Here is a 19,522-nt window from a genome sequence, read left to right on the forward strand (position 1 = left end):
ATGGAACAGGCCTTCAAATCCAGATAGTCTGTCTACACTGGACAGACTCTTAACCACAACCTCTACACCATATGCTTCCTAGCATGTGGATGACTATTTAAATAATGAGTGCATTTCTACCTACCAGTTTATTTAATGAGTTTGGGGTGAGGGGTCCCCTGTGCCTCTCCAAATAAAAGTATCTTGCTGCATTGAGGGTGCTACTGTTATTTAGAAGTGCAGAAATAGTGATCCGTTCCAATGTTAGGGTAAAAATGACAGTGTTGGCTTTTCAAGAGATGGCATGTTGGCCTCCAACACAGCCAAATCCTAAGGAAATGTTTAAGGGCAATTTTAAGTATATGCAATTTGCACCTTGAATCTTGGCTTTAGAACTGAATTTCCACTTAAGATGTGCATGTGCTGAATACTGGACACATAAACCCAGTCATTATCCTTGCTTTCACTTATACTCTTAGTGAGCCCCTTTATCTTTGCTGACAGAACCCGTTTTGGTTCAGGCCAGCAATGTATCCAGCCACTGCTGATGAATCATTATTGGTCTCTGATAATCACGGCAGTTCTTCCCTAAAAATTCCCAGCCTTCTCTTGTAGTACAGGCCCATGACTTCATTCTGGCCAATGAGATATAAAACTATAAAGCTAAATATGCTGGAGGACTTTTGGAAAAAGGATGACTTTCCTAATAAAGGGAGACAGACATAGCTTGAGCCATACCTTCCCTTTCTTTCCATATTCAGTGCAGATATATGGCTAGAGTAATGGCAACCATGAGGGAAAATCACAGAGACAAAAAGAAAATAATAGAGACACCATTCCTGATATCACTGAGTAGTGAATCAATATCAGCAACTGTCCAGCACCAAACTTCTTTATGTGAAAAATACAAACATCAAATTCTTTACATTCCTTTAACTTGTAACCAGAAGCATCCCTTTACTGATACACCTGCTCTGATGGAGTTCACCATTCAGTTGGGTACACAGACATTAATTAAATGTAGCATATGGATATGTAAACAGATAGATATATCTGTATGTCTGCTCTCTCCTTTCCTCCAAGCCTTGGCTTAGGAGAAATAGGGCACAGTCTCAGGGACCCATTGGAATCACCTTTTCTCCTGCCTTCTCATTCTCTCCTCACCTACCAGCTGATAACCTGGGCAATCCTTAGCTCATTCTGAAGGTAGGAGGCCTTGCTGATCCTCATTCTGTATTCTTCCATTCCTATTGTCTTTGCCAGGCCTTTCTAAGCAGGGCCCAAAGTTTTAAATCTCAAAATCCAAGAGAAGATTCCTTTTTCTGAAAGGTCTACTCTCTCTCTGAGATAGGAAGTATCCATTAATGGTTCCAAATATTATCCCACCACCTAATTACACAAAGAACATATAATTACCAACTGAATGGGTGCCAAGTCAATGATTCAGTGAGAGAATTTAACAAGGAGATCTGATCTGGTTCTGATGAGGAGCTCCAAGAAGGCTGTTCACGCTACCTTTGAAATATATCTAGAGTCTGATCACTTTTCCTCACCCTCCACCACTTCAGTCCCACCTAGCACCATCTCTCACCTGTATGTATCCTGCAGGCTCCCAGCTCCTCCTCTTGTCTCTTTACTTCACAGGAGCCAGAGGGAGTCTTCAAAGAAAAGAGTAAAATCATGTTACTTGTCTGCAGTATTTCCTCTTAGCACTTATGGGAGATGGGGTGAGGGATCCAGAGTCCTTACCATGGCCTACAAGGCCCTCCATGGTCTGCGGCCCCTTCCTTACTCTCTTGAACACTTCATCTCCCTCACTCTCTCTTCGCTGCTCACCTGCTGCAGCCACACTGGCCTCCTTGATGTTTATTGAACAATCCAAAAGCACTCCCACTTGCAGGGCCTCTGTACCTGCTGGACAGTCCCTCAATCCTTCCAGTCTGTGCTCAAATATTCCTTTAGTAGAGAAACCTTCCATATCCACCTGTCTAAAGTAACAATCCCATCCCCACCTTGGCTTCTTCCTTCTTACTGTGCTTTTATTTTTCTTCTTAGCACATCTAGCTTCCTGACAGATTGCATATGTTCATATTTATTTTATGCCTCCCTGCCTGGAATATCCACTTATGAGAGAAGGGACTTTTTCTCTTTACCCAAAAGATTGTGGGGCACTTAGGCGGTGACATATATATGAAGTGACCTTTGAGCTGAGAACAAAAGGGTGAGCGGGGGATCCCTGGGTGGCGCAGCGGTTTAGCGCCTGCCTTTGGCCCAGGGCGCGATCCTGGAGACCCGGGATCGAATCCCACGTCGGGCTCCCGGTGCATGGAGCCTGCTTCTCCCTCTGCCTGTGTCTCTGGCTCTCTCTCTCTCTCTGTGACTATCATAAATAAATAAAAATTTAAAAAAATTAAAAAAAAAAAAAGGTGAGCGGGAGGATGAGAGAGGTGGGGGGACTGTTTCAGGAAGAAGGCAACACTGTACAAAGACCCTGAGGTGAAGACAGCATGGATGAATTAAGAGGTCATGTGGCTGGAGTACAGAGTGAGAAAGGAAATAGTATGCAGCAAAGGGGTAGTAGGAGGCAGCAACTAGATTACAAGGGCATTCCAGGTAATTACCAGGAGCAATGAGAGGCCAGTAAAAGATAATAAGCTGAATGGGTAGGTGATATAATCAGATCTACTTTTTGAAAGCTCATTCTGGATATGCTGGGGAGGGGATAGGGAAGGGACTAGAAGAACCAGGAAGAGATTCTGTACAGTACCCCAGAGAGAAAAGATGGTAGTTGAGAACCTTTGATTCTCACTACTAGAGCTGTTTAAGCACAGCTCTCCAGGAAGACATCTACTATTACACAAGCATCCTTGCATTAAAAAAATGGAAGATAACTGTCTGCAGAAGTACCAGATATTATAGTCATTTTGATAGCAGTGAAATGACATTTTATGAGTGAAAAGATGTCTAAGGGATTCAAATAATCTACTAAGTACTGCAAATAAAGTATGTTTCATGTGAATATATGAATATTCATAAAAATTGCTATATGTTGGATGACCTTTGCCTGGGGATGAATTTTCTTGATTTGCACCTTTGATCTTCTTCTTAAAATGTCTATTCATTTTCTGACTTCTTTTTTTTAAGGTTTTATTTATTCATGAGAGACAAAGAGAGAGGCAGAGACATAGGCAGAGGGAAAAGTAGGCTCCAGCAGGGAGCCTGATATGGGACTCGATCCCAGGACCCTGGGATCATGCCCTGAGCTGAATGCAGATGCTCAACCACTTGGCCGGCCACCCAGGCATCCCTCATTCTGACTTCTAAAACCTACTTGAAGGTAATACATTCATTTTCCACAAACACAGACCTTATATAATTCTATTTCTATATAATTGGGTATCATAGGACTTCATGATCTCTGATACTTTTGGTTACCTCTGTGAATTAGATGACCACTAAACCACCTCCTTTGCTTTTTTAGATATATGATGATTAACTTGAAAAGGGCTTCTGTTTTTCAAGGGTTAAAGAGAGAAATTCTAAAAGTGATTTTTTTTTCCAAATTATTTCTCAGGGTTATGGTATATTGCTACTTTATGCATAACATGTTTTAATTTAGTAAGTAGAGCAGTAATTACATATAAAGAACACTCATCCCTCCTCCTGTTTTAGGTTGTGCCCCTGTATCCCTTTTACCTGGCAGTAGTTTGCACACTTACTTTTAGTTAATTACCTCTGTCTATCTCTTCCACCACATTGCCCCAGAGCTTAGCCCAATGCCTAACACAGTAGGGCTATGATGCAGATTCACAGCCTGCCCCACTGGCTACCTCACTGGTCCCTCCCTGTGCCTTCTTACTGGCAGCATGGTGGTCAGTTCTGTCAGCTCACACTGACATTATTACACACCTTCAAAGACTGCCTACTTCCTCTCTGTACCTGCAAGCCATTCTGCAAACTTCTGGTACATTATAAAAATTTCCATGTGGAAATTGCTAAATCCATGCTAAAATCCTATTACATTGTGATTCTCTGATCAGAAATCTTTAATAGATCTTATGGCTCACTGAAGGAAATTTAATGCAGTGGTTAAAATGGGAGTTCTGAAATAACTCTGCTTGAAGTCATATTCTGGTTTCCACATTAGTAGTTGTGTGACATTGGACAAGTTACTTGACCTTCCTTGATCATATTTCTCTCATTGGTAGAATAAGGGTAAGTGTTATAACCTATGGGTCAGAGTTGCTGTGAGAATTAAATAAAATAAAACATATAAAATACTTATAAGCAAGTTTTTGTATTTGTTTTAAAGTCTACTTTGTCTAAGAATTACTACCCTGGTCGGTCTCTTTCTTTCTTTCTTTTTTCTTTTCTTTAAAGATTTTATTTATTCATAGAGACACAGAGAGAGAGAGAGGCAGAAACACAGGCAGAGAGAGAAGCAGGTTCCATGTAGGGAGCCTGATGTGGGACTCGATTCCGGGTCTCCAAGATCACGCCCTGGGCTGAAGGTGGCGCTAAACTGCTGAGCCGCCCGGGCTGCCCTCTGCCTTTTCTTTCTTTCTGCCTTTCTTTCTTTTCTCTTCTTTTTCTTTCTTTTTTTTCTTTTCTCTTCTCCTTTCTTTCTTTCTTTCTTTCTTTCTTTCTTTCTTTCTTTCTTTCTTTCTTTCTTTCTTTTTCTTCTTCCTTCTTTCTTTCTTTTTTTCTTTTCTTTCTTCTTTCTTTTCTTTCTTTCTTTCTTTCTTTCTCTCACTTCCATTTGCATGGAACATCTTTTCTTTCTTTTCACGTCCAGACTGTAAGTCTCTTTAGGTCTGAAGTGAGCCTCTATAGACAGCATATAGATGGCTCTTGTGTATTTTTTAATAGTAAGTACTCAATAAATGTCAGAATTATTGATATTATTAGGATTTAAATTAAGTCCAAATTCCTTAGCAGTATCCAAGGCATTCTACCATCTGACCTTAGGGAGTGTTTTTAATTTTATCTTTTTCTATTCTACCATATTCCCTACCCCATGAGCCATCTTCTGAGGCTGATAGGTTTATCCCTATATCTTCAGCTTTCCTACCTCTGGGATTTTGCTCATGTCTTTGATACTACTGAGTGTCCTCCTATTGCTCTCTATTTGTATCATGTCCATCCTTCAGGGTATACAGGAGTCCCACTGCTTCCACAAAGCCTTCCCAGACCTAGTCAGGCCCCACTGGTCTCCCCTACACCTCTGAGAAATCCTGTCCCATATTCTCCAGTTAAACAAACACTTCCCCAGGACAACTCATTTTTTTCACATACAATTGAACAAAATCCTTAGTTCATAACATACTATCATCATTGCTCTATGGAATAGCCCTTATTTTATACTGTATTTTATTATTTGTTTTATTAAAAACATTTTCTCCTTTATCTTCCATTCCCAGTCCCAGTATTCACCCAGTATTATACTGTGTCTCACCACCTTTCCTGCCTCAACTTTTTGTTTATAAGATTTCTCCATGTCGATATATGGATATATGAATCTTGTTTATTTCTTATAACAGCTGAATACTGTTTTGTTTTGTTATGCTTAGACTGCATTTTATTTCTCTTCTTTCACTAAAAGGCACTGAGGCTGCTTAAGGTTTTTGTTATGAAAAATTCTGGGATGAAAATTTTTGTTTAGTTCTCAGTTGTATGCCTATCTATTCCTTTATTCAACAAGTATTTACAGATGCCTACTGTATGCGACATACAGCTAGGTGCTAGGCATACCATAAGGACAAAAATAGATAAAGTCCCTTCCTTTATTTTAGTAGGAGAAATTATAAATAAACAAATGTATAATGCTAGATTATGGTAAGTGCAAAAAAGAAAATAAATCAGGATAAGAGGACAGAGAGCAATGAAGGATGCTCTTGAGTGGTCAGGAAAGGGCTCTCTGGGAATGTAGTGACCTTTGATAGAGACTTGAATAAAATGAGAGTAGGCCGTGCTGATATCTGGAAAAAGAGCATTCCAGGCAGAGGGACCAGGGAGTACACAGGCCTTGAAGTGAGACTATGCAATACATATTCCAGGAACAGCAGTGGGTAGGGCTAATACAGAGGGAGTGAGGGGAGATTACAGGGCTAGACCAAGTCAAATCTGATGGAATCCTGTAGGCCATGGTAAAGACTTTAGCTTCCATTTGGGTGAAATGGGAAGGATTTTGAGGGAAAGAATGACAAGATCCAACTTACTTTTTAAAAAGATACTGCTGGTATCTGAGTGGAGAGCACATTATAGCAGAGTAAGGGTGAGAGGGAAGTCCAGTTAGGAGGCTGGTGCCATGTGCTAGGCAAAGATGACGTTAGTTGGACCAGGCAATAGTTGCTTGAAAAATTACAGTTACACAGTGGTAGGGAGAGGGGGTAGGAATACCAAAGCATATTCTGAAGTTAAAGCCAGTAATATCTGCAAGTCGATTGGATGTGGGCTGTGAGAGGAAGAGAAGAATTAAGAGTGCCTCCAAGAGTTGTGACCTGAGGAGGTGGAAGGATCAAGTGGCCATTTCCTGAAACAAAGAGGATCGGGGGTGGTGGGGGGGGTGGGGGGGGGTGGGGGGTGGGGGGGTGGGGGGGGTGGAGGGAAACCACAGGTTTCAGGGGCAAATCGATAGTTTTATTTTAATCTTTTAAGTCTGAAATGCTTATTTGGATATCCAAGTGGTAACTGTCAAGTAGGTGACTTTGGGGTTTGGGATCAAGGTCTGTGCTGGAGATAAACTTGGGAAGTAATCCTGGTATATGTGATCTTTAAAGCAGAGATTACTTAGGGGTGAGTGCAGATCATGAAGAGAACAGGTCAAGGGACAGGGCAACATGGAGTCTGTAAAGGCTGTGGGAGCCAACAAGGAAAGTGAGAAGTAGAGGCGATGTGACAGAAAAATCAAGTTAGAGAGAAATATCCCTAAACCATTGAAGAAAAGGTTTTAAGAAGGAGGAAACCAACAATTGCCTCAAATAATGTTGACTGATTAGCCCAGCCAGGGGAGGACTGAGAATTATAGACAATTCTTTGGAAATATCTTGCTGTGGAGAGGAGCATAAAAATGGAACAAAGTATGGAGGCAAATGTGTAAAAGAGGGAAGTTTTCATTTTTCCTCCTTTCTCTTCTTGCCCCTTCTCCTTCACCTCCTTCTTCTCTTCCATGTCCTTCTTCTATGTGAGGACTACAATTACCTGCTAATGTGATAGGGAGAGAAAACTGGCGGTGCAGGACAAAGAGAGGACAATCCAGGAGCAAATGTCCTGAGGAGGCGAGAGACATGGGAACACTTAGTGCTAGGAAGGGAGGCAGGCAGAAGACACAGGCACACTTATGAGCAGGTTGCTAGATCTGGTGAGGGGAGCATGTGGACATTGTTTGCTTCCACTCTCTCATTTCAGTAAGAAGTGAGGTCACCAGCTGAATGTGGGGAAGGAAAAGGTTTTAGAGAAGTTGAGCAAGAGAGAGATGGACTTGGGAAATGTGGTAGGATTACCAGGAGCATTGGAGACTGGCCTGATTCGTAGACCAGATAGGATGAGTGTCTGAGAGTTTGTGTGCGGCATTTCCATAGGAGGGGATTTGTGAGACTGTATCATGTACACACATGCAAATCCACCAAACACCAACTGCTCTCCAGAATGGCTGGACTAATAGTGCATACGGTTTTTGTTTCTCTATGTTCACACAAGCACTTTATAAAATCCAGATTTTTAATTGTTGCAAACATTTGGAAGAAAAGTGGTAGTTCTCTGAATAGTTTTCATTTCTCTGGTTACTGAAGTTGAGCATCTCTTCCCACACTTCTTGGCCTTTGCTATTTCCCCTTCTGTGAAATGCCTATTTATATCTGTCCTAATCTGGGTTCCCCTGAAAGTAGACTCTCAGACAAGGACTTGAGTGCAGGTCATTTATTCAGAAGCACAAATGAAGGAGTAAGAACAATGAGACAAAGGAGAAGAACAAAGCAAAAGTAGGTTATGAGTAAGTAACTACTGTGGGCAACCAGATTCAGTCTTGATAGCAACTGTCTGAGGAATGGTACTGAACATTCCTCAGAATTCTCCCACCAAGAAATAGGGAAGCTAAGCTATTTATACACCACTCCCTGGTCCTTACTGGTTGGGGCTGTTTCTGGGAGGATTCAACCACTGGCACTTCCAGTTTGTACTGCATCTAAATGAAGGGTGTCCCACAGTACCTCAGAGAACCTTCAGGCCAAGAAAGAGGTTCCACACTGAGGTGGGAGGCTGTGTGATGCAGGGAAACATCTGCCATCACAGCTGGCAGGTGAACTCAGAGGTAGGCTAAGCAATGTGGGCAGGACATCAGCAGGGTCTACTACAATATCCCTTATCCTTTTCCTTACTTTTATTTATCTGATTTGCAGGAGTTCTCTGGGTATTTGGTATACCACATCTACTTTGCCACTTCCAGTCTACCACCTGTCTGTTAACTTGGTTAATGGTATCAAAAATCTTTTAATTTTTTTAAAAAGATTATATTTATTTATTCATAGAGACACACACACAGAGAAAGAGAGAGAGGCAGAGACACAGGCAGAGGGAGAAGCGGGCTCCATGCAGGGAGCCCGACGTGGAACTCGATCCTGGGTCTCTAGGATCATGCCCCAGGCTTCAGGTGGCGCTAAACCGCTGCACCACTGGGGCTGCCCAAAAATCTTTAATTTTGGTGTCATTAACTTCACTAGTTATCTCCTTTATGGTTTTCACATTTTGACATCTTAAGAAATCCTTTTCCATTCCAATGTCACAAAATATATTCTACATTTTCTCTAATAGGTGTGTAGCTTTGTCTTTCATATTTGGCTTTTAACCTACCTAAAATTCATTTTTGTATATAGAACAAGGCAGAGACCTAATCCTACTTTTCCCCAAATGGTGGGCCAGTTTTCTAGAGACTATTAAATAATCCATCCTCCCCCTACCAGGTTATGATGGTGCTACATACACCAAGCTCCCATATACACATGGGTTGGTTTCTAGATTCTATCCATTTGCCATCCATTCAGCTCTTAAACCAATTCTTTATTTTGGCAATTGCATTTTTTTTAAAGCCAATATCCTCAGTGGACTCTCCTTAAAAACTACCAATTCTTATTTCATATTTTCAACATCTTACTTAGTTAGGATTAAGATTCATGTTCATATCCCATTAATAGGTCTCCTTCTGCTGTAGGTTGTTCTGTTTGTAGTTATTCTCTCACAGTACTTATTTTTCTTAAATTGTTCCATGATTTTTGGCTGTGGGCTTATCTTCAGTCCTTTGAGATCATGAACCACCTCTGCTTCTGAGGTCTAACTAGAAGATGTAGGAAAAGCCATGACCAGATAGGTGTAGGGAATGGGTGTGAGAGGTGTAGGGAATGGGTGAGATACAACTGACAGGTGAGTGATCTTTCTACTGATGGCCAAGCTTAAAAACACCCAATTTTCCACTGGTTGCCTCTCAGAATACTACCCTTTCCCATCATCCCAAGTACTAATATCCTTGTGGGACAGTCAGCCAATTTGGCCCATAGTGGCAGTCACTATCCCAATCCGACTTTTTCTTAATCTGTCATCTCTGACTTCCTCATGCCTCACTCCCACCCAATACTTCTTTTTTTCCAAACAAAACATTCCCAAATCCTTCAATCATATCATTTCTTACATCATGGCTTTCAAATTCCTGATCACTTGCCAATGGGCATATTTTAATTGTCACTATCCATCCTAAGATGTGATGTCCAGATCAGAATATAATGCTCTGGGTGTTCATATAACATTTGGGTAGGTAAACATCAAGGTTGTAAAAATTCTTTGTTTCCTTTATTTAAATCCAGAAGTTTTCAGTGAAATAGTTTAATTGTTAAGCTTTTTAAAAAAATATTTATTTATTTATTTATTTATTTATTTATTTATTTATTTATTTATTTATTTTAGTCACAGGCAGAGAGAGAAGCAGGCTCCATGCACCGGGAGCCCGATGTGGGATTCAATCCCAGGTCTCCAGGATTGCACCCTGGGCCAAAGGCAGGCGCCAAACCGCTGCGCCACCCAGGGATCCCAATTGTTAAGCTTTTGAGAGGAAATCATAAGATGTGAGAAAATCATCCTAGCAATTGTTTTAATTGTTCTAATGAGAATGAAATTGTTCTCATCACAGAATGGACAGCAAGGAAAACAATGACAGAAACAGGATGATTAAAAGAACAATATTAAGCAGTCTTTTTAGGCAAGTATATCACTATCAGCCATACCTGGGACAGAGAAATCACAAGGAGACTGAGGAGAAGATATAATGAGATTTTTTAAAAAAAGAAAGAAAAGAACAAAGGGTGTGGGAATAATGGGGAAAAGGAAGATTCTGGAGTTTGGAAAATTTAAGGAAGAATTAGCTTGAGAAATATGAAGCCATGAAAAGGAAAAATTCATGAAATTTCCCCATTCATTTCTGAGGGCAGTTTTAAAAATGAAAAAAAGAATGTATTATCTTTTTAAGTGAATGAGATTCATAATATAAATTATTTGCATATTCCTGCCCAGACTTTGCTCTCCAAAAATTACTTCTAAAAACTATATGATAGGGACATTTGCATGAGAAAATATTTAGAGGAATGTCTGCAACTAAATCAGGGAGTGTGTTTTTGGCAGATAAAACCAACTGGTTTTGAAATTTAAGAATATTTTCATTCTCAAGGATCAGAGAAGATAAAATGAAAAATTTCAGTAAGAAATGGAAAGAATTTTACTGTTAGCTAATTCATACTAATCCCTATGTATTTGTGGAATGAATAAAGGAAAGAATGAATAAATAAGTGAAAAATATGATGAAAGAAGGGGAAGAGGAAAGAAGGAAAGAGTGTTGATAATACTGTAAGAGTTCAGGGCATCAATGTCATGTGAATTCCTTCAGGAGTTTCCTTGCTAAATTGGGATGGTAGAGATGACTTACAAATGAAACACTTGAAGATTCTTATTTTATCCTTCTTCTAGTCACTTCTTTCTGGAGCTCATGAAAGAAGTTGGTCAGTATTTGCAAATATATCAAATTGATATTGATGATGACATCAGATACCACCTCTTCCTCTGCTCCTCTTTTTACCAGAATTTCCTGAAAAAGCTATTTGATGTGTTCTTCTCTCCTCCATTCATAACTCTACCCTCTCCAGTTCCTCTCCTCCTCTTCTCTCATGAAGTCACTCCAGCCAAGCACTTCCCTGACCACCTCACCAGAGCAGAGCACCCAGTGGCCAACTTTCAACCCTCATTTCTTTGATCTGTCAGCAGCAGTGACATGCAATTAAGCATCCCCTTCTAGAAATACTCTCTACTTCTGACTCCCAGAAGTCTGCACTTACTGGGGTTCTTCCTCACCTAGCTGCTCCTCCTGGGACATCTTTGCTGGTTTCTCCTTATCTCCCTCATCTCCATAGTGCCCCAGGGCTCAGTCCTTAGACTTGTTTTTGTATCATTATTTGTTTCTATCCTTATGTTGTCTCCCTATTTTTTATCTGACTGTCCTAAGAGAGTATTAAAATTGAAAAAGTTGTGCATGCTGTGGTAGATAGGATAATGTCTCCCACCCCCAAAAAGATGCCATGTCCTAATCCTCAGAACCTATAAACTATATCCCCCACAAAAATCATAAGTTGAAGCCCTAATTGTCAATATGGCTGTATTTGGATAGGCCTAAAATAATGTAATTAAGGTTAATAAAGTCACGATGGGGAGCCCTGATCTGATAAGATTAGATACTAACATTTGTAAAATGAGACACCAGATAGTTTGCTCTCTCAGCCATGTGAGGACATAATGAGAAGACAGCTGTCTACAAGACAGGAAGAAAACTCTTACTAGGAACCAAATCAATAGCCCCTTACTTTTGGACTTCCTAACCTCTAGAACTTTCTAAAAATAAATTTCTATTGTTAAAGCCATCCAGTCCCTGGTGTTTTGTTCTAGCAGCCCAAGAAGACTAATACAATTACTTTACATGACAAAAGGGACTTGACAGATATAATTAAGAATCTTGAGATGTGTAGATTGTTTAGATTGTCCTAGATTATACAAATGGGTGCAATGTAATAACAAAGGATCTTCTATGGGGGAAACAAGAGTGTCAGAGAAGATGTGATAGTAGAAGCGGAGATCAGAGAGAGATTTGAAGATGCTACAGTGCTAGCTTTCAAGGTGGAGGAAGAGGCCATGAGCCAAGGAATGCAGGTGGCTTCTTGAAACTGTGAAAGACAAGGGAATGGACTCTTTCCTAAAGCATCCAGAAGTAATACAGCTCTGCCAACACCTTGAAGTTAGCCAATGGAAGACCCATTTCAAACTTCCTAATCTCCAGAATTGTAAGATAATAAATTTGTAGGTTTTTTAAGCCATTGAATTTATGGCAATTTGTTACAGCACCAATAGGAAAAACTAATAATATGCCAGAATGTTTTGAAGTGAAGTATACTGATTCCTGAAACTTACTTTGATATGCATCAGGATATAAGACAGGTTTACTGGACAGAGGGGATAGGTAAGTGCTTAGGTGTGTGATGAAGCACACACAACAACATGTTAATGGTAGAATCTAGATGGTGAGTACATGGGTGCTAACTTAAATTCTTTCAACTCTTCTGTATATCTGAAATTTTAAAAATAAAATATGTTGGGGAAAAGCAAAAAATTAGATAAATATTATAATTTTCCCAAAATTTGTTATTTGGCTTCCAGGAAAAAAAATACATGTCTTCTCCTTGCCTCTTCCCTCACAAAGACCTTGAATTTCTCAGAAAGGTTTGTTTTTACCTGTCACATTGCTTGGTCCCCTGATGACTAAGTGCATATATTTTAGAAAGCGCTGGAACACAGCAAAGGTAATTAGACCCTGTGGAGACTAAAGACATAACCTTGACATCAATAGCAACAGGCTATAATCAATGGCATTAACTAGCCTAAAGGGGAAAAAAAGCATATAACCCCAGGGGGTGCTAATACATGGGCTTGCAACTGAAATGGCTCAGTAACTTCTCTCTCTCTTTTTTTTTTTTTTAAAGATTTTATTTATTTATGAGAGAGAGAGAGAGAGAGAGGCAAAGACACAGGCAGAGAGAGAACCAGGCTCCATGCAGGGAGCCTGTGGTGGGACTCGATCCGGGACTCCAAGATCAGGCCCTGGGCTGAAGGCGGCGCTAAACTGCTGAGCCACCCAGGCTGCCCAGTAACTTCTCAAACCTGAACTACTATGACGTACTCTGAAAATTGCTAACTATCCTTACTGCAATGGGAAAGAACTAGGAAAAAAACTGATGTAACTTTCAACAAATGTGTGCCACTCCCATCTTTATGAGAGAATTGTTATTTTCATAGTATATACTATTGGGCAGTGAAAACAGCAGGCTATATCCATAGGTCTTTCCATCCATTAAAGAGTGAGATTGAGAGAAAATCTTCAGATGTGACTACTTGGGTTGGAAGTTTGACATTTCAGAAGCCATAGCATGGAGGATATGGGAAGAATTGGCTTCTTTGGAATGTTTTCTGATAGATATGTCAGGGGGAGGGGCATTATTTTAATGTACTAGATGCTGTTTTCTATACCCTGTAGTGACTTTCTTCTTACCCCATACCTTCCCCCATCATCACTGCATGGTGAGGGTGGGCTGAACCCTGTGGGTTTCTTCCTGGGAAAGCGACTACAAAGAATTTGGAGTCTGATTCTGGGCCTCTTGAGTTTCTAAGCAAGCCTTTGAAATTCATAACACAGAAACAAGGGTTTTCATTTACAAAAGCTGTGCTTTTTGAGAGAGAATAGTATTGAGTTACAAAATCTTGGTTAGAGGATCAAAAATAAAGCTCTGAAGCAATGAGGCACAGAATGTACACCATCTTGCCAGGAGTTGAGACAAAGGCCAGACCTCTCTTTGTGTAAGATTAATTATTCACTACACACTTAACCTTTCTGTACCTCAGTTTTCTCATTATGAAATGGAATTCAAAATATTGACCTTGCTGCCTTGTTAGGGTTAAGGGAGATAACATAGGTGAAGTTCCTAGCACAGTGCCTGGCATATACTGGCACTCCCATTCTTTTCCTTCTATTCTCCTGCCTGATCAAGTCATTTCTGAGAGAAAGAAAAGCAGAGTCTATCTTGGGCATGTTGACTTTAAAAATAAAAACTGTCAGTCATGGGACGTCTGGATAGCTCAGTGGTTGAGCACTTGCCTTTGGCACAGGGTGTGATCCCAGAGTCCCAGATCGAGTCCTGCATTGGGCGTCCAGCATGGAGCCTGCTTCTCCCACTGCCTGTGTCTCTGCCTCTCTCTCTTGTGTCTCTCAAGAATGAATAAAAAATAAAATTTTAATAAATAAATAAATTAATTAATTAATTTTAAAAACCTGTCAGTCATTTTACCAGAAAAAAAAAATGAATTTGGGAATAGCAGAGAATTGTAATTTGGGATAAACAAGCTTCAGCAAAACCATTGGCAATTCTGGAAAACAAAGGAAAGAAGCCCTGCCTGATTGAGGAAAGAAGGGAGCTGGGAAGAGCTGTTATAAACAAAAGGTCCATTGGAGTAAACTGGGAGTTGCAAGTATAGTAGCTTTTCATTAGCTGGTTGTGACAATTTCCTCATTGGCTGGACTGTTGCTGGGCAAGGAGGAAATCTTTCTTTCTCTGCCTGGCTAGTAAAGTAGTTGCTAACCTAGCATGGACCTGCAAGGTGCTTCTTTTCCCTGGTGGGTCTGTAAGTGCCAAGGAGTGGCAGGGCATCAGAGCTCCTCCTTCTGGCCTCCATTTGGAGACTACCTGGCTTTATCTTGAATCCTAGCTCTTCAACATAGTGAGCCTGTAACTCTGAGCAAGGATCTTTTTTTTTTTTTTTTTTTGTATTTTTTTTATTGGAGTTCAATTTGCCAACAGATAGCATAACACCCAGTGTCTGATCAAGAATTGTAAGCTTTCTGAGTCCCTTTTCATTCATCTGTGTAATGGAGATAATTGCATACCTCCCTCTTGACAGAGTTAGAAAATACATAGGAAGTGATTTATATATTGATTCTTCCAACAAATATCTTAATAAATGGATGTTGTTTCAATCTGTTTTGCTCCACCTTACTTTGATCTCATCCCTTTCCCTTGTAGCCTCTCCCCGTGGAACTGTGAGCCAGTGCTCATTACTGCCACACCCCCATCTCTTTCCCTTTTTAAAAAAAATTTTTTTTTCTTTTTTGTACATTTTTTTATTGGAGTTAGATTTGCCAACATATAGCATAACACCCAGTGCTCATCCCGTCAAGTGCCCCCCTCAGTGCCCATCACCCAGTCACCCCATCCCCCCACCCACCTCCTTTTCCATTACCTTTTGTTCGTTTCCCAGAGCTAGGAGTCTCTCATGTTCTGTCACCCTCACTGATATTTCTCACTCATTTTCACTCCTTTCCCCTTTATTCCCTTTCTCTATGTTTTATGTTCCCCGAATGAATGAGACCATATGTTTGTCCTTCTCCTATTGACTTATTTCACTTAACATAATACTCTCTAGTTCTATCCACGTTGAAGCAAATGGTGGGTATTTGTAATTTCTAATGGCTGAGTAATATTCCATTGTATATATAGACCACAGCTTCTTTTCCTTCTGTCCACACCCTCTCTCTTCTCCTTCTGGCTCCCACTGTGCTGCAAGGAGAGGAGAGGACAAGAGTGAAAACGACAAGAGTGAAAGGGCAAGCCTCGGGGCAGTTCAGTTTCAAACTTAGCCATTTCAATTTGCAGCTTCTCTTGTGTGGAGCATGGAAGGCTTTCACTTCAGATCCCATGGAGCATGCTCTTCACCTCCTCTGAGCCCCCGCTTGATCCAGTCATCATGCTTGCCCTGATACAGTTGCCACTGAGCAGCCCCAGGACCTCTCAGCTCCTTGGTTTACTCCTATTCCCAGCCTGCTCACTTTATGCAGGAGCTGACAGGAGAAAAGAGTTGCTCTCTCCTTTGTCCATAATGATCCGGCCAAAGCCTGAAGATTTTGGCCTGGTTTTGTTCCAATGTACCATATGCCAGTCTTTCTGCTAAAATACTATAAGCAACAAGGACCATTTCTGGAAAGTCAGAGCAAAGATTTTAATGGGCAAACTGTAACCCACTCCACTGTGTTACAGGCCTAAATTTGGTAGGCTCCTCAAGCAGCTTTACCTTTGGGTGCTTGGATTAGACCTGCAGGAAATGTTCTCAGGTTTCCCCAGAGCAAACATTCTGGAAGTCTAGAGGTAGGCATGGATTTTATCTAATCTCCAGACTCAAGGTCCCGTGGGTGATTTGGGGCCAAGTCAGGGCTATGACCCAACACCAAAGATACTCATTTCAGAGCCTCTTGAGTCTCTGCAGCCAGGGGCTCTGGAAAGCCCCAGTTACAATAAAGTGATCAAGAGTTTCTAATAGCAAGACTATTAAGAATAATGGATAACACATACCAGCCACTGAGCTAAGGTATATACCCATTAACCCTTTAATCCTCAGAAGAGCACTAGAAAGTACTTTTACAGAAGAGGAAACAGAGGTAATAATTCCACATAGATGCATATACAGCACTGCCTCAGCCCCAGCTCTATAGGGGGTTTGCTTTTTGGGGGCAGGGGTGTTGCTTTTTAAATGCAGCTGGGGGCAGCCCAGGTGGCTCAGCGGTTTAGTGCTGCCTTCGGCCCAGGGCCAGATCCTGGGGACCCGGGATCGAGTCCCACGTCGGGCTCCCTGCATGGAGCCTGCTTCTCCCTCTGCCTGTGTCTCTGCCTCTCTCTCTGTGTCTCTCATGAATAAAAAAAAAAAAAAAAAAAAAAAAATGCAGCTGGCAGCAACTAGCTACATTTTAAACCATATACAAATGTTGGGAATTACTGATTTATTATATTAGCACTTAGCTGTTTTAATATAGGAAGGGATGATGTATGAGTATATTAGAAGTATATGGTCCCTCTTCTTAATTATCCACACCTAAGAAATGAGTAAGTGGCTCATCCATATGCCTATAAACCAAGTATCTGACATAGACTGATAATATGCCTCATGCCAAAATAAACAAATTTAATAATTTGAAATTCTAATATCTCTGAACTATAGGCATGCTTATTTTACAATTTGTTCCCTAAAATTATACCCAAGTTTTTATTATAATAATTATAATAATAACATTTCTGAGCATTTCCTATGTGCCAGATCCAGATCTTCAACTCAACATTTATGCTACTTCATTCACTCCCACAACAACTGCCAGTACTCTCAACTATAGAGGAGGGAGGGAGGCCCAGAGAGATTAGGTAGCTTGCTGAGGTCACACAGCTAGGAAGTAACAGACCAAGGTTAGACTCCAGGCTTTGTCTGCCTCTAGAAGCCATGCCGCTAACCACAAAGCATGCTGAGGGAAAGTAGCTGACATACTTTAAAAAATGATTTAAAAATAAAGAGTATTAGGGGCAGAGAGAGCAAAAGGAGGAAATCTGTGAACCAACAGGGTCTAGTCTTTCCAGCATAAATTCTCCTTTGGTTCCCCTGCCAAATGAAAGCCTCAAGCCACAGGGAAGCAAAAGCATGAAAGGGCCAGGGAGACTTATTCAGAAACTTGGTGTGGTGGGGGAGTGGGTAGCTTTGTGTTTCATCTCAACACTTTTCCTTTCTTCAGATTCACTTCATCTTTCCTGAACCCGTATCATTCTGTTCCAACAATGCCCTTTCTCCCTGCCTCAAAAACTGTCATCTGGCCTAGCAGATGATTATTATTGACACTTTCTTCTCTTTGAGACTCCTGACTAACAGGAATGCATATTAGGAATTTATAAACTTGCTTTCAAAGACACCACAGGAACAGTATACAATTTTTCACACATTGCTTTGTGCCCTTCTAAGAAAAAAAATAAGCTTATAATGGAATATAGTGAGTTAAAGGTCTTAAGTGATAGCAATTGATTTTCTGTGAAATCTTTTCTTTGAATGCCTCTTAAGAGACCAGCAGGGGTCCCCCCCCCACTTCCCAGGGGTTCTCTGAACCATTCTTTCCTCTTATCTTGCAAGTCAGAGCTGGCATGGAGGTGTCAAGCCACACAGGAGGGCTGTGGGGGCTCAGCCCCAACCTTCATTATCTATTCAGTAAGGATACTATGCTGTTCTCTAAGAGTCGCCTAAAACCAGCTCTTATGTCACATACCAGCAGCCTTTAGTCAGAGAATGTGGACATCATTACCCCTTTTAATCTGGTTATGGGGGCAGGGAGAACTACCAATCAAAAGCTTTGTAATATGGCTTCTGTATTGGTACAGGTTTCAGAGCTTCCTGCTACAGTAGTGAAGCCTCCCTGAGGGTACAGCCCATGTCACTAATGATTTGTGGATCCTTCTCTTCATATTTGAAAAAAAAAAACACTAGGGAGAAATGTTACAAACTACTTTCTTCCTAAGAAAAGCCAGTTTTCAAAGGTTTTAAGCCTAAGAGATGTACATTAGAGAAGTGTTTCCAATAGAAATATAATGCAGACCACATTTGTAGTTTAAACTTTTCTAGTAGTCATGTTAAAAATAGGTAGAAATAACAGGTGCCTAATTTAAATAATACATTTAATTTAACCAAATATAGCCCAAACATTATCTCAACATGTAATCAATTTTTTAAAGTTCTCTAATGAGCTCTTCTGCATTCTTTTTTTGACAAGTATCTGAACTCAGATGTGTATTTAACAAGTACAGCACATCTCAATTTGGACTAGTCACATTTGAAATGCTCTACTAAGGATCATGTGAGTCATAGTTATTGTTCTGAACAAGGCAGGAATAGATGTTACTTAATGTCAGGACATATATACCTTGCTTTGTGCAGATCTTGACAATAAAATTCAGGATTCCCATAAATCAGACCACGTATCTATTACTGTTTCCACTTGCTCTCAACCAAATTGCAAACATCTTGGAGGAAAAGACCCAACTCATAGCCAGACATGTAGCATTTCTATGTTTATGAATGATGCTGATAATTTATGATGATTAGATTTATCTGTTTGTATGGTTTCTAGTAATATCAATTACTAGTTTGTCTGTCAAACTTTACATTATTCTACCTCCAAACATTTTATTTTTGGAAGGATCTCCATATTCTTATACAAAACCATCTGTCCAACCTCACCACCTAAAGCTATCTCCAACCCAAAATGTCCAAGACTGAATTTTTTATTCATCCGCTCCTCACCTACCAAAAAAGAAAAAGAATTGCTCTACCTGTAGTCTTCTGCATTTCAGTTGATGGCAATTCCATCCTTGAAGCTGTTCAGTCCAAAAATCTTAGTCATCTTGATTCCTGTATTTCTCCCATACCACATAACTAATCTGTCAACACATTTTGCCAGCTCTATCCAGAATCTACCACCTCTCACCAACATTCCTTTTACTACCCTGGTCCAAGTCATTATCCTCTCAACTTAGGATCCAGAAAACTCTTAAGTCAGACCAGTCTGTCTTGCTAAAAAACAAACAAACAAAAAAAACAAAAAAAACAAACACCC

General features: G+C 40.4%; 1 long non-coding RNA gene across 2 annotated transcripts in view; it reads right to left on the bottom strand.

The window, feature by feature from the left end:
• LOC112661097 (uncharacterized) overlaps positions 1–19,522 on the bottom strand; it is a 90,990-nt gene that overhangs the window by 26,971 nt on the left and 44,497 nt on the right. For both annotated transcript variants that reach the window (XR_007405101.1, XR_003137422.3), the window contains exon 2: positions 1,571–1,637. This is a non-coding gene — a long non-coding RNA (uncharacterized LOC112661097). The remainder of the gene's footprint in view (positions 1–1,570; positions 1,638–19,522) is intronic.

The sequence above is a fragment of the Canis lupus genome, chromosome 23, assembly GCF_003254725.2.
Source record: "Canis lupus dingo isolate Sandy chromosome 23, ASM325472v2, whole genome shotgun sequence".
NCBI lineage: Eukaryota > Metazoa > Chordata > Mammalia > Carnivora > Canidae > Canis > Canis lupus.